Source organism: Dermacentor variabilis, chromosome 1 (genome assembly GCF_050947875.1).
Source record: "Dermacentor variabilis isolate Ectoservices chromosome 1, ASM5094787v1, whole genome shotgun sequence".
NCBI lineage: Eukaryota > Metazoa > Arthropoda > Arachnida > Ixodida > Ixodidae > Dermacentor > Dermacentor variabilis.
The window spans coordinates 1,722,508-1,735,365 of record NC_134568.1 but is presented as its reverse complement, the minus strand read 5'-3'; the positions used below and the strand labels follow the sequence as shown (position 1 = coordinate 1,735,365).

General features: G+C 52.5%; 1 protein-coding gene across 1 annotated transcript in view; it reads left to right on the top strand.

Moving 5' to 3' along the window:
• LOC142569564 (uncharacterized) overlaps positions 1 to 12,858 on the top strand; it is a 189,771-nt gene that overhangs the window by 8,831 nt on the left and 168,082 nt on the right. The window lies entirely within an intron of this gene.

Below are 12,858 nucleotides of genomic sequence, written 5' to 3'. Positions count from 1 at the left end.
TTACCCTTGTTCTTGACACGGCACACAGTCCTCGCAGTCGTAAGTTCGTGTAGGAAGGAAAGGGGGCGCTATAGAATAACACGAGTATTTGTTTCGCATCAATATGGTTTTTAGTTGACCATGGGCAGCGGAAGTCGTGAACGCGCAAGCGCAAAGGTCCCCAAACTACAGGCCGCTGCGACCGAGGTCCGGCGCGCAGAATTTCTGCTACCGACCCGCGGTCGGTTAGCGGCTACCACAAGGGTGCTCGTCCCGCTTCCCATTGGCACCTTCACAGGGTTGCACAACAAGTGCCTGTTAGCCGCTAGACTAATAATAACAAAAAAGCTTATGCAGATACCATGCACAGGGGGAATCGGTGTACGCGAAGCTTTTATGAGCCAGCAAGGCAAAGTGGCGCATTACGACGAGAGACGCGCTGCATATATGAGTGACGCAGGCATCCTTCATTCACCATGGTTGCAGAGAAAGCGGAGCCTTTATTCAGCATTAAAGCGTGTTGAATCACAAGACATGACGTGCTTTACCTCGCAGAAACGCGCCACCGCATATGACGAGAGCCTGGCGACGGATTTCCGCGGTGTACGGGGGGCGTCCCGTAACCTCTCTCTTCACCGACAGCAAGAAGATGCGCTCGCTCGCTTTTATGGCGATAGCAATTATACGCACCCTACAGGAGTAATTCCACCATCGTTGTCGCCGTGAGGTTCCGTTTAAAGTTTGAGAAAAAACTTTAAGGTGTTTTATTCTGTCTTTGTTATACGAACGTGGCATAATCGTTAGAGCATCTGTCTTCTGTGCCGCAAGATCCGTGTGCGAAACCACTCATTGAGCGTGTAATTACTTCGTGTTTATTCAGCGAAAACTGCCACTTGTCATCTATTCGAACTTGTGAAGTGCGCTCGCCCACAAATCGATAGCATTTAGAAGTGAACATCGATGTGGGCCACGGGGACAGGCTGCAGAAGTTTCACGTAATGAAAAGAAGAACATTTAAAGCCTTTCCACTATGTGCAGATGGAAGACCAGCGAAGCTGTTTAGTGCACGATACAAAGGTGAACCAGAGTACTGAACAAAGCTACGAAGATATTTATTGTACTAATCTGCGGTCATCGTAGCGGTTTAGGCACGCACACACATTCGCGTATCACCTCTGTTATTGAATGTGTCCGTCACGTAAGACAATGAATGGCTCATACTCCTTTAAGCAGTGGCTCATACCCCCGTAAACGTGGCCTCCCCATTACGACGACACAGCGAAATTCTACGCTGGAATGATGAGCGGCAACGGAGCCAGCTCTAGAAGACGATGAGGCTCGTGCTTTTGATGATGATGATAGCTCTTGCATAACGGAGCCATCCGTGGAAGAAGACGACGAACGCGCGAGCAGTTTCACTAGTGCATTTGCGCGGTTGTCGCTGAGAAATTTTTAACAGTCCTTTTTGAACAAGTTGTGCAAAACATTTTTTTTTCAAAAAAATCCGTTCGAGCCCTGGTGCCTGGGACCACTTTGGTTGCCGCGTGGGACAAGGGTTGTTCAAGAGCGCATTACAGGTCCCCCAGCCCACAGGGGTATGTGCCATTGAGATTGGAACATCACCAGGATCGGCCCACATGATTGTTTCTTTTTGCCAGCATCTCGGATACGTTTTTTTTCTAAATCGTTGCCGTAGACAGCCTCGCTGTAAAAGACGTATTTGAGTCGACGTCGTTCAATCATTATACGTAACTGTACAGAACTCTGGAAATTGTGTTGTTTTCCATGCATTTGGGCCATTGCATGCAATGTGCACGTGGGTCGACACAGTGTGCTAGCGGTTGCGATGAAACAAAAAGATACGTGGGAATATTACTCCGGGCAGCATTCCCCCCCCCCCCTTTTTAGAGCGCAGCTCTTTGGCGTCCGTTTCTGGGTTTCGCGTCGTCGTCGGCGTCGGCCTCGTAACCAGCTCCGCCCCCCTTTCATCCCCCCAGCGCTAGCAGCGACCGACTGATACCGCTGGATGCCGCTGACGCCGCTAGAGAGTCAAGATAACGTGACTGCATAGAACACCGTCGCCGCCATGCAGAAAGAGTATCAGTCAAAGGCATCAGTCAGTCGCTGCTATCTCTTCCCTCCTCCCTTTATCGTGTTGTCCGCTTGCTGCGCGCGCTTCTGCCCCCATCGTTTGCCGCTGGGTGTACACGCCGCCCCCCTCCGCTTCCGCTTACTGCTGGTTGCTCTCGACGGCGGCGATGAGCCTCCGCTTCGGCGGCGCGAACTGCAGGGTCTTCTCGGCGGCGGCGATGAGCTTCTGCTTCAGCCTCGCTTACTGCTGGTTGCTCTCGACGGCGGCAATGAGCCTCCGCTTCGGCGGCGCGAACGGCAGGGTCTTCTCGGCGGCGGCGCTTAGCCTCTGCTTCCCCCACGGCTGTGACAACCTCGCGAGGCACTTGTATAGATCTCGTCTTTGAGAATCAAGCATTGGTGTACCAAGTCGAACATATATCAGTCTATTTCTCCGACCACAAAGCTTCCTTCATGACTGTCAAGAACTGTTAGTGGAGTCTTTGTTAAAGGAATACGTGCGAAAAATAAAAAAAACATTCTGTGATAGCGCATACATGTGTTGCTCGATTTCTTTGCCTCAATCTATCCAAAAGGTGAAACAGCTTATTTGCTGCGCTCAAATTTCGCATTAGGAAGTAACGTAATCGTCGGTAATTTTTTTTTTGTCGATGGCAGCCGAGCACATTTCCGGGATGAACTGTGTTACGTAAACGAGAGCGAGGCCCTTCAATAGGGCACCACGCTTGTCTTCATGAAACGTGAGTGTCGCTGAAAGTGATCTATGGGCAATACTGCCCCTTGGCTCAAATTTTTTATGTATGCAATCGAATTTGTTTTCGCGATTCGTCATTTGGTCGAGGAACACCCCGCTGACGTCATTCAAATAACCTGGCGCTTTGGAGCGATGGATGACGAGTTTGCTGGATGCCACTAAAGACGGCCCAAATGAATCGTTTCATCGTATCGGCCCATGGTCAGATTCACCAAATTTCTCGCAGGCTGTAGGTATATCACCGTTTCGAATATTCTTACAACAGTATTCAGTTCTTTATCTACACTACGGTGACGGCAAAGCGGGAACAGCACTTTAATGATAGAGAGTAAGAACTGAGTGCATAGCACTGGTTGAAGCGGTACCAGAAGCGGAAAGGCGGTGACAGTATGCCGAAACGATGTCTCAGTGGGCGGTACTCGGTTGGACGAGCTTTCTTTTAAGCATGCCCCACGCAATTCTTCGTGACTCACTCCATGCACTATAGGCCTAAAACAATGTTTATCGCTGATGAGCCCGAAAAAGGTCTCCATCACAGTATGCAGTACGGGTCTTAAAAACGAAATTCTAGGCTTTTAAGCGTCGAAACCCCAATATTGTCACATAGTAATGACGGCGAAGAAAGCTGCAAAACTGTGAAAGATGAATCTTGTGAATGACGAAAACTTTTATTGAGGGAGCCTGTGCCCTCAAAAACAGTCTACACTCAAATCACAAAGATGTAGCGGCGAACACAGTCGGCTATTGTCGAAAATCTGATCAGCGGGTCAAGCACGTCGGCTTTTATACATGAGTGATCGTAGATTCCAGAACAATCGCTGGTGCCCTCGTGTCTTCCAGAAAGTACTAGACAATTTGCGTCGCGTGTACAGTCGACCGATTCTTAAACAGTACCACGCGATCGTACAACGGTCTAGTGGCGCTGTACATGCGACAGGCAGGGAACAGAGTTGCGCACAGGTCCGGCAGTATGTTCCAGCTATGCAGTGAAGCCCCTGCTAGCGTGGGTAGGAAGCAAATGCCGCGCGGGGTTCCGTTTGTTTTTTAGAGCGCAGCTCTTTGGCGCCCGTTCCCGCGTTTCGCATCGCCGTCGTGCCTCGTCGTAACCAAGGTCATCCGCGCGCTGCTCTAGCTGCGTGCGCTCCTACTGCCATCTCTCACGCGTGGCGCGAGAGATGGTAAAGCCTCGAAAGCCGGATCACACGTTCTCACCTATCCTCTTCCCCCTTCCTCCGCGCAGCGCCGTTGCGGTTACTCTCGCCGCTACCGTCCACTTCGGCGACGCACTTCCTACACCCGCTGTCGCGGCACTGCCAAGGCGCCGGCGATGGGCGCTCCTTGACGCCTCGCACGTGATCCACGGCTCCCCGCTCCTCCGTCTCCGCTTAGCGTGGCTGTTTCCCCGTTTCCCCGTTTGCGGTCGCATTCCTCAGTAGCATTTGTCGCCTCTGGCATTGCTTGCACCTGCCTGTCCTTCTCCCGCCTCCACTCTTGCCCTATACCTCCCCATACATGGCGCAGTGCCGTTGCGGTGACTCTAAAGACAGTGATAGCATTTCGTCCCCTTACTTCTACTTCCCACCCCAACCTTGTGCGGCCACATTGAGGCCTGTCTATGAGCGAATGAGAGTGTGACCTCTACTCAATACCCCTGTTCTCCACCCATTCACCTCAGAAGAAACATTAAAAAAATTACCGACGATTACGTTACTTCCTAATGCGAAATTTGAGCACAGCAAATAAGCTGTTTCACCTTTTGGATAGATTGAGGCAAAGAAATCGAGCAACACATGTATGCGCTATCACAGAATGTTTTTTTTATTTTTCACACGTATTCCATTAACAAAGACTCCACTAACAGTTCTTGACAGTCATGAAGGAAGCTTTGTGGTCGGAGAAATAGACTGATATATGTTCGACTTGGTACACCAATGCTTGATTCTCAAAGACGAGATCTATACAAGTGCCTCGCGAGGTTGTCACAGCCTTGGGGGAAGCAGAGGCTAAGCGCCGCCGCCGAGAAGACCCTGCCGTTCGCGCCGCCGAAGCGGAGGCTCATTGCCGCCGTCGAGAGCAACCAGCAGTAAGCGAGGCTGAAGCAGAAGCTCATCGCCGCCGCCGAGAAGACCCTGCAGTTCGCGCCGCCGAAGCAGAGGCTCATCGCCGCCGTCGAGAGCAACCAGCAGTAAGCGGAAGCGGAGGGGGGCGGCGTGTACACCCAGCGGCAAACGATGGGGGCAGAAGCGCGCGCAGCAAGCGGACAACACGATAAAGGGAGGAGGGAAGAGATAGCAGCGACTGACTGATGCCTTTGACTGATACTCTTTCTGCATGGCGGCGACGGTGTTCTATGCAGTCACGTTATCTTGACTCTCTAGCGGCGTCAGCGGCATCCAGCGGTATCAGTCGGTCGCTGCTAGCGCTGGGGGGATGAAAGGGGGGCGGAGCTGGTTACGAGGCCGACGCCGACGACGACGCGAAACCCAGGAACGGACGCCAAAGAGCTGCGCTCTAAAATGATTGCTAATCTACACCCCCTCTCTCCGCGGCGGTGCTCGAATATAAGATGGCGCGTCGCCGGAGTGCCGGCTCGGTAGCGGCGCATCACGGTGGGTGCTGCCCCAATCCGAAACGCAGAACCGCTCAGTTCCGCACTGCGTGTTCTGTATGCAGCTGCCTGTTGTTGAAATAAGGCAGCAGCTGCGCTCAATAATCGCATTACCAAGAACCGTAGTTGGCCAATTTTTTGTCTGCTGATCGCGAGTTACATGCGCCAATTGTTCGAAAGCGCTGAGCAAGATGGCTCTTTTTTATGTAGGCTGCACTCTAACCATTGGCGTAGCCGGAATGGGGTAGGGTTCCAATCCCCCCCACCCCTCCCTCGTAATTTTGTTTTTATGTACTATCAGCTTCAAATGAAACGTGAACAGCGGAGCGCGTGGCCCATGCATGAGGGAAGGTATAGTGCGCGACGTCGTCATTTACAGGCGCGCACAACCGGTTTGGCCGCACTGCGCAAGCCAGTCGATCGAAAAAATGAATGTCGCGCACAAGCGGCAAAACCGCATGAGCGAATGATGACGGTGCAAACTGCACCACCACACCGCTGTTCGCGTTTCATTTGACGCGGATACCACTCATGGTTTCGGAGGACTGTGCGGCAATACTCGCCGTAAACTGCAATATTTTGTCTTCTGGCCTCTTATATTTTCTCCCTCCCAAACATAAGAGCGAGAACGCACGCGAAAATATCTGACTGTAGGGCGTTGCTATAGGGGGATCGCGCAGTGCCGCCAAACCGGATGTGCGCCCTTGTCAGTGGTGACGACTGGGCGGCGCGCACTATACCTTCCCTCATGCTTGGACCAGGCATTGCGCTGTTCCCGTTTCATTTGACGCTGATAGTACATACATACATACATACATACATACATACATACATACATACATACATACATACATACATACATACATACATACATACATACATACATACATACATACATACATACATACATACATACATACATACATACATACATACATACATACATACATACATACATACATACATACATACATACATACATACACACACATATACAAACAGACGCACAAACGTACACATTGTGGGTAGAACCCCACTTGATTCACGAAATAAAATCGTGAATACGCCCGTGGCTCGATCAGCTCACAAGTTCGCGTGCAAAAGCGCTTTACCTGGCAACAAAAAGCGTTGCATCTTTTTCGGGAATACATATGAAGTTTTCTCACCGAGGCTGGAAGGCAAGAAATGTTTTAAAGTATGTTTAAAGATAACTTCACACACGTGAGGTGAGCAATTACGTGAGCGAATTTAGGCTGCCCAAACCAGCCGATTAACGATCTTCGAGAGGGGAACTATCGTGACTGCAGTTATGTCAGGGACCATTAACAGGTGATGATGATGAAGCAACATTTACTGGGCCCGAAATTGATCGGCGGTGAACGCAGGCACCAGACGGGGTGGTTCCCTAGTTACGGGACCCACATGTTCCCAGCAGCTCCTGGCCCCTGTCTGTCAGTGCGAGTTCAATCGGTAGGGCGGCGCTGGATAACAAGGTCTCCCATTGCTCAAGGGGTTGGGGATTGGGGGTGTTTGTGGGAAGGGAAGGAGGGGGGGGGGTGTTCAGTTATGTGCACTCTGCCAAGACGTGCGGCAGGGTGCCCTTTTCTCTTCTGCAAAAAGGATAAAGCATATCGTATTCCGCAGGTATATGCGGTTCATCAGTACGGAATACGCAAGCGATCCCGCCTGCGCTCGACGCAGGATCGTCTGTTGTTGCCTGGTGAGTTTGGGGTGCGGTTCTGGCAGTCTGCACCTTTCCTCTCGGTACATCCGGGTAATGTGCCGAAAGCTGGTAACCGGATGCGGTAGCTCTTCCGGCTCGTGCTCGGCCCGGATTGACATTTCTCGGGCATGATAGTCGGCAATGGTGTTGCCTGCTACCTGCGAGTGAGCCGGGACCCACAAGAGCACTATGGCTCTTACCGGAGGCTTGTGCTTGGCTAGAATGGCTCGGGCCGCGGAGGAGATTACCCCCCTTCGGAAGCTTCTGTAGGCTGTCTTTGAGTCAGTGACTACGGTGTCCATGCTCGGCTGTGCGAGTGCGAGGGCCACGGCCGCTTCTTCGGAAACTGCGGGGTCTGTTGTCTTCAGGGACGCGCTGACGATCAGCCTCTCTTTTGATGTAACCACCACCGCTGCACGGTCACTGTGTTTTCGGAGTGAGGCGTCCACGTAGAGGACCCTGGGGTTCTGTTCCAGCTTCTGGGCTAGGGGTTTGGCTCGCGCGGTGCGCCTCTCGTCGTCCTTTCCCGACATCATGTTACGGGGAACGAGTTTGGTCTTAATGATCGTTTTCCAGTCTTCCGGAAGGGCCGTCTTGATGAGTACAGGCTCGATCTACCATCCTATCTTGCGTAGGACGGCTCGTCCGTGTTCCTTGTGACTGAGCCGGATTCTCTGATTAGAGAGGTGGGCTTCGATGAGCTCCTCCACCATGTTGTGGGCGCCCATGTCTAGCAGTTTTTGCGTGGACGAGTATATGGGCATGCCCAGTGCTTGTTTCGTTGCCTTACGAAGCATTGTGTTTAGGGTGTCCCTATTCGCCTTCGTCAGCTGGAGATACGGGGCGGAGCAGATAACCCGCGACACGACGAACGCTCGTACCAGGCGCATGGCATCGTCCTCTTTAAGGCCTCGGTTTCTGTCAGATAGCCTCCGAATCATACCAAGTATCTGTTCCGTTGTAGTCTTGATCTTTGTGATGGCCGCCTGTGCCTTCCCGTTGCTCTGAAGTAGTAGGCCCAGAATTCTAATCTGCTCTGTTGGCTTGATGGTCTTTCCGGCGATGGTGATAATCGCGTTCGGCGGCAGCTCCTTCTTGGATTTTACCGGTTGGATCATGAGCAGCTCTGATTTCTAGAGAGCGCAGCTCAGTCTCGACTTTGCGTACTCGCGCACGCTCGTTGCCGCCCGCTGCAAGACTTCGTCCTTCCAGGCATCAGATCCGGCTCGGGCCATCCACACCGTAATATCGTCGGCGTAGAACGCGTAAATCACGCATTCTATTTGCTTGAGTAGATCGGGCAGGGGCAGCAGGGCCAGATTCAAGAGCAGGGGCGACAAGATCGATCCCTGAGGGGTGCCCCTATCGCCGAGCTCGACCGGGTCCGACTTCTCCCCTATCCTGACGGCCGCCGTTCGGTTTGACAGAAAATATTTTATGTAGCCGAATGACTTTCGGCCACACCGGGTCTTGTTTAGATTCTGCAACACGCTCGCGTGGGACCCGCTGTCAAACGCTCCCTTCAGGTCGAGGGCGAGTATCCTGCGCCGTGCGTGCCTCGTTGCCGGCTTGACGACCAGTTCGTGGAGTTGGATCATCGCGTCTTCGGTGCTGAGATGTTGCCTGAAGACGTGCATCGTCTCCGGCATCTGATCCGTTTCTTCGAGGTGCTTCTGCAGCCATCGAAGGACCATGCGCTCCATCACCTTCCCCACGCAGGATGTCAGGGAGATGGGCCACATGTTGTCTATCGTGAGAGCATTGCCGGGCTTTGGAATGAAGCGGACCTCGGCGTCCTTTCATTCCTTCGGCCACTGCGAGCTGTCCCAGGCTTCGTTAATGTGCTCTAGCAGGCCGCGGGCCGCTGTACCGCTCATGTTACCCAATAATTTGCAAGTTATGGCGTCTTTGCCGGGTGCACTTCTCTTGTTACTGCCATATATCGCTGTCCACAGTTCCGTCATGGTAAACTGCCGGTCCAGTTCTTCGTTGTCGGGTCCTTCGTACCCCTCGGGCCCCGGGTACAGGCCCTTCTCTCTCTTTAGGTACTTGGCCTTCAGGTCTTGCAGGAGCCCGCGGCCGTCTCCCTTGTGTGTGTTCAATACTTTGGTGAGGTTGCGATTGGTCGCAGTTTTGCTACTCAGCGGGTCGATCAGATGCCTCAAGAGACACCACGTCTTCGACGTCGAGAGCTTGCCCTGTATGCCATCGCAGGTCTTCAGCGAATTTTCCTTGCATAGTTTGGCCGAGTGCTCGGCAATCTGTTTGTTCAAGACTGATATGCGCTTGACCAGCTTTCTGTTGTGTCTGACGTTTCCACCGCCGCGTTAACGAGTGTCGGGTCGCCCACATGTGGGTCAGTCTGGCGTCCACGTACGGCGTCTGCGACGTCGTTGCGATTTCTTGGGTAAATTTATCGTGGGCCTTCCTTTGGTCCCTCGCCCATTCGGTGTAGGTCCTTTGTGTTTCAGGTTGTCCCGGTTCTTCCTCGGACGCCTCTTCTTGTTCTTTGGTAAACTTTCTCCTCTTATCCCAATCCGTGATCCGCGCCGTCCCGAGCACAGCCCGATATCGGGAGCCTCGGATCGTGATGCCGATAACGCTGTGGTCAGACCCCAGGGCCACTTATTCGCTTCTCAAGGAGACGTCTAGCGTGCTCGATAACCACGACAGGTCTGGCGTGGTGTCCCTCGCGGCACTGTTGCCTCTTCTGGTGGTTATGTCCGGCTCATTCAGGAGGGCCATCTCGTGATCCTCCATTCCTTTGGCCATTGCTTTTCCTCTCTTGGACTGAAACTTATAGCCCCACGTTGTGTGAGGGGCGTTAAAGTCGCCGAGGATCAGTAGCGGCCTGGTTCACGATGCGGTGAAATTCGTACTGCCGTTGTGACGGCCGGCAGTAGGCGCTCATTACAAATAAATTGCCCGAGCTGCTAATTTCTCTCGCATGAATTTCGACCAGCGTGTGCTCGCACCCGTCCTGCACCGTGACATGTTGAGTTGCTGCCACGTTGCTGGGGACGAGCACCACCGTTCCGTTCTCCATGGGGTCCGTGTAAGTGACTTACCCATGGAGTCCTGGTTTCCCGTTTCTTTCGTGTAGAGCAATTACATCAGGCTTGTTTTGTTGCCCGTTAATGTGTACTAATAGTTCCGCTTCTTTGTTGCGAATCCCGCGGCAATTCCATTGCTAAATTACAGGGATATCCCCCCCGGTCTTCTTCTTGTGCTTCTTACTTGGCTTCTGCATCATCCTTTCCGGACGTCTCGAGTCGATTGCGCCTTTTCGCGATCGCGCCTTTGATTTTTCGGACCGCTCCTTTTTAAGGGACGCGAAGCGGTTCCTCACCGATCTTGAGGCTACTTTTGGCGCTAGGTGCTTGTGCTTCACCGATAGCGTGTGAGGCTGACTCTCGACAGCCTCGATTCCGGCGTCCATTTTGCCTAGCCTTTCATTAATTTGGGAAATTGCGGCCAAAATGGCAGTCAGCTCTCCTTCTCGCGGGATCTGTGCCGTTGCCATGGTTGCGGTCTCTGCGGTCATCGCTTCTTCTCCGCTCGCGGGGCTCATTTCGGCGTCCATCGCCTCTTGATTACTTGATGCACGTTGCGTGGCCCCAGCCACTCCCGCCGCCCACCCTAGGCGGGGCGAAGGGGGGTCCTTCTGCGGCAACCTGTGCAAGCCTGCGGCCTGTTGTTTTGGGGGCTTGAGTTTGGCGAGCTGCCGTTATTCACCAGCGTTTCGATCTTATTCATAAGCGCCCGTATTTGGGCGTTTTGCTCCTGGATTTGAGCGTTTTGGCGCTCCGTGATCCTCTTAATGGGAAGCTGAAGAGTCTGTCGAATACAATAAGATGCTCATATACGGATGCGGAAACCTTATAAACCATTAAGGTCAAATTGTGGGGGGGATTTTTCACTTAGGAGTGACGCAATCGTCGGTTAAGATTGTGCTGTAGCTCCGCCCCCCGTCGAGCGCCGCGCGCTGCTGCTGACGCCTACGATGCGAGCGAAGACCGGAAACCGCGGCTTAGTGACGTCAACACTGGTGTTCCACTCCTTCGCAGTCTCCGCGACCATGCCTGACCGGGCTTATTTCTTCGTGCGTGCCGTCCTAATCTGCTTCGTTCGACCCTACATTCCTTTATTTGTGTGTATATAGGAGTGTTAGTTGACGTGCGCAGCATCAATTGAAATTGTAGGCCGATCATGCCGGCGTTCGGTGCAGCCTACGCTTGCACGAACACCAGCGGCCGCGACGATGTTCCGATGTTCCATTAGTTCCTGCAAGACAAGAAGCTTTCAGCTTAGTGTGAGGCTGCTGTGAAGCGAAACAACTTCAAGAGCTCAAGAACAAGTGTTGTGCTCTAACCACTTCCGTGACGATTACTACCGGAGTTTATGAATAATGCGTGCTTTGGGTTCTCCTAAAGAAAAGCACGCTGAATGGAAGGTGCATGTTTATCGCCCACCCTTGACGCAGGTTTCATTGCCAAGCGCCGCGAATTTTCTATTCGCACGTGTGTTGTGAAACAGCCTGCATGCAGCTACCATAACGCAGTGCAAGCGTAAAGTTTGCATGTGTTGGAAAGCCTGCTCACGCCAAGACGCTGCGCTCCCCCCTTCTCTCGCACACATAAGAAACCGGCCATCTCACGTAGCCGGCGGAATTCGCCGGTTACGAGTAGCGTGCGGATGGCGCGCTGATGAAGGTTCTATACTACACGTGCTACAACAGCCGGTAAACTTTTCCCGCGTTTAAACCGCCTGTGTAGATTGGCGACAGCTTTGGGGCAGCGCACAAGTGCTGAAGATCGCATCACCGCTTACGTTCTACGAGGAGGCATGCAGGAACATAACACTACAGTTGTTTGCCCGGAAACGTACTCACTGGAACGCTGAATGCAGCTTAGCAAAAAACATACTCGCCAAAGAACATTTCCAACACAAGGTGATGCTAACACTTCGCCTTCGTTCGCGTGGAAAGCAGTGCTTGCACCAGAATTTTTTTGCTTCTTGGAGATGCCGGCTCTTCGCAATCGGCTCGTACATGTAGTATGTACAAGTATGTACGTAGGTGTAGTATGTACAAGTATAAACCTCTTACAAGTGATCTTGCACGCGACAGCGACAGCGCTACAAGCGAGGCGATGGCTGTCGCGTACGGCTTTGAGCGACGACTTCCCGGAATGAGGGCAGCAATATACGCGCCCAAACTAGCGTGACGCATGCTTTATCAATTTAAGTTGATGTATTTTACTGAAGAAGGAGCATAAAATATATCTGAAGGTCTTTGACTAGGTGCTTACTCTTGCACGTGTAATATTCAATAGTTTGCTCGTTCCGTGCGACAAACAGTAGTATTTGAGTTATGTACATCCAGTTGCGGCTTCGCACAATTGGCTAGTCGCTCATAACAGTTCCGGGCGACGAGCGACGAGTTCCAGATTTCTAGAAACGAGCGATCGAGCGACAACACCGAGCGATTTGTTCAAGCGACGGCCCGTTCTGTCGCTCGAAGCCGTCGCCCGTCACCGTCGCGCGCAAAATCGCTCTTGTAGAGTTTGGACTTAATGCCGAACTCCTCAGAGAAACGCAAGCTCTCGAAAATTTCCATGACCGTCTCAGCAAAACACCACCAAACTACTTTGCACCGTGCTTCGTGTGTAGCGGCAGCAGTCGGTCCGGACGAACACCATTGTT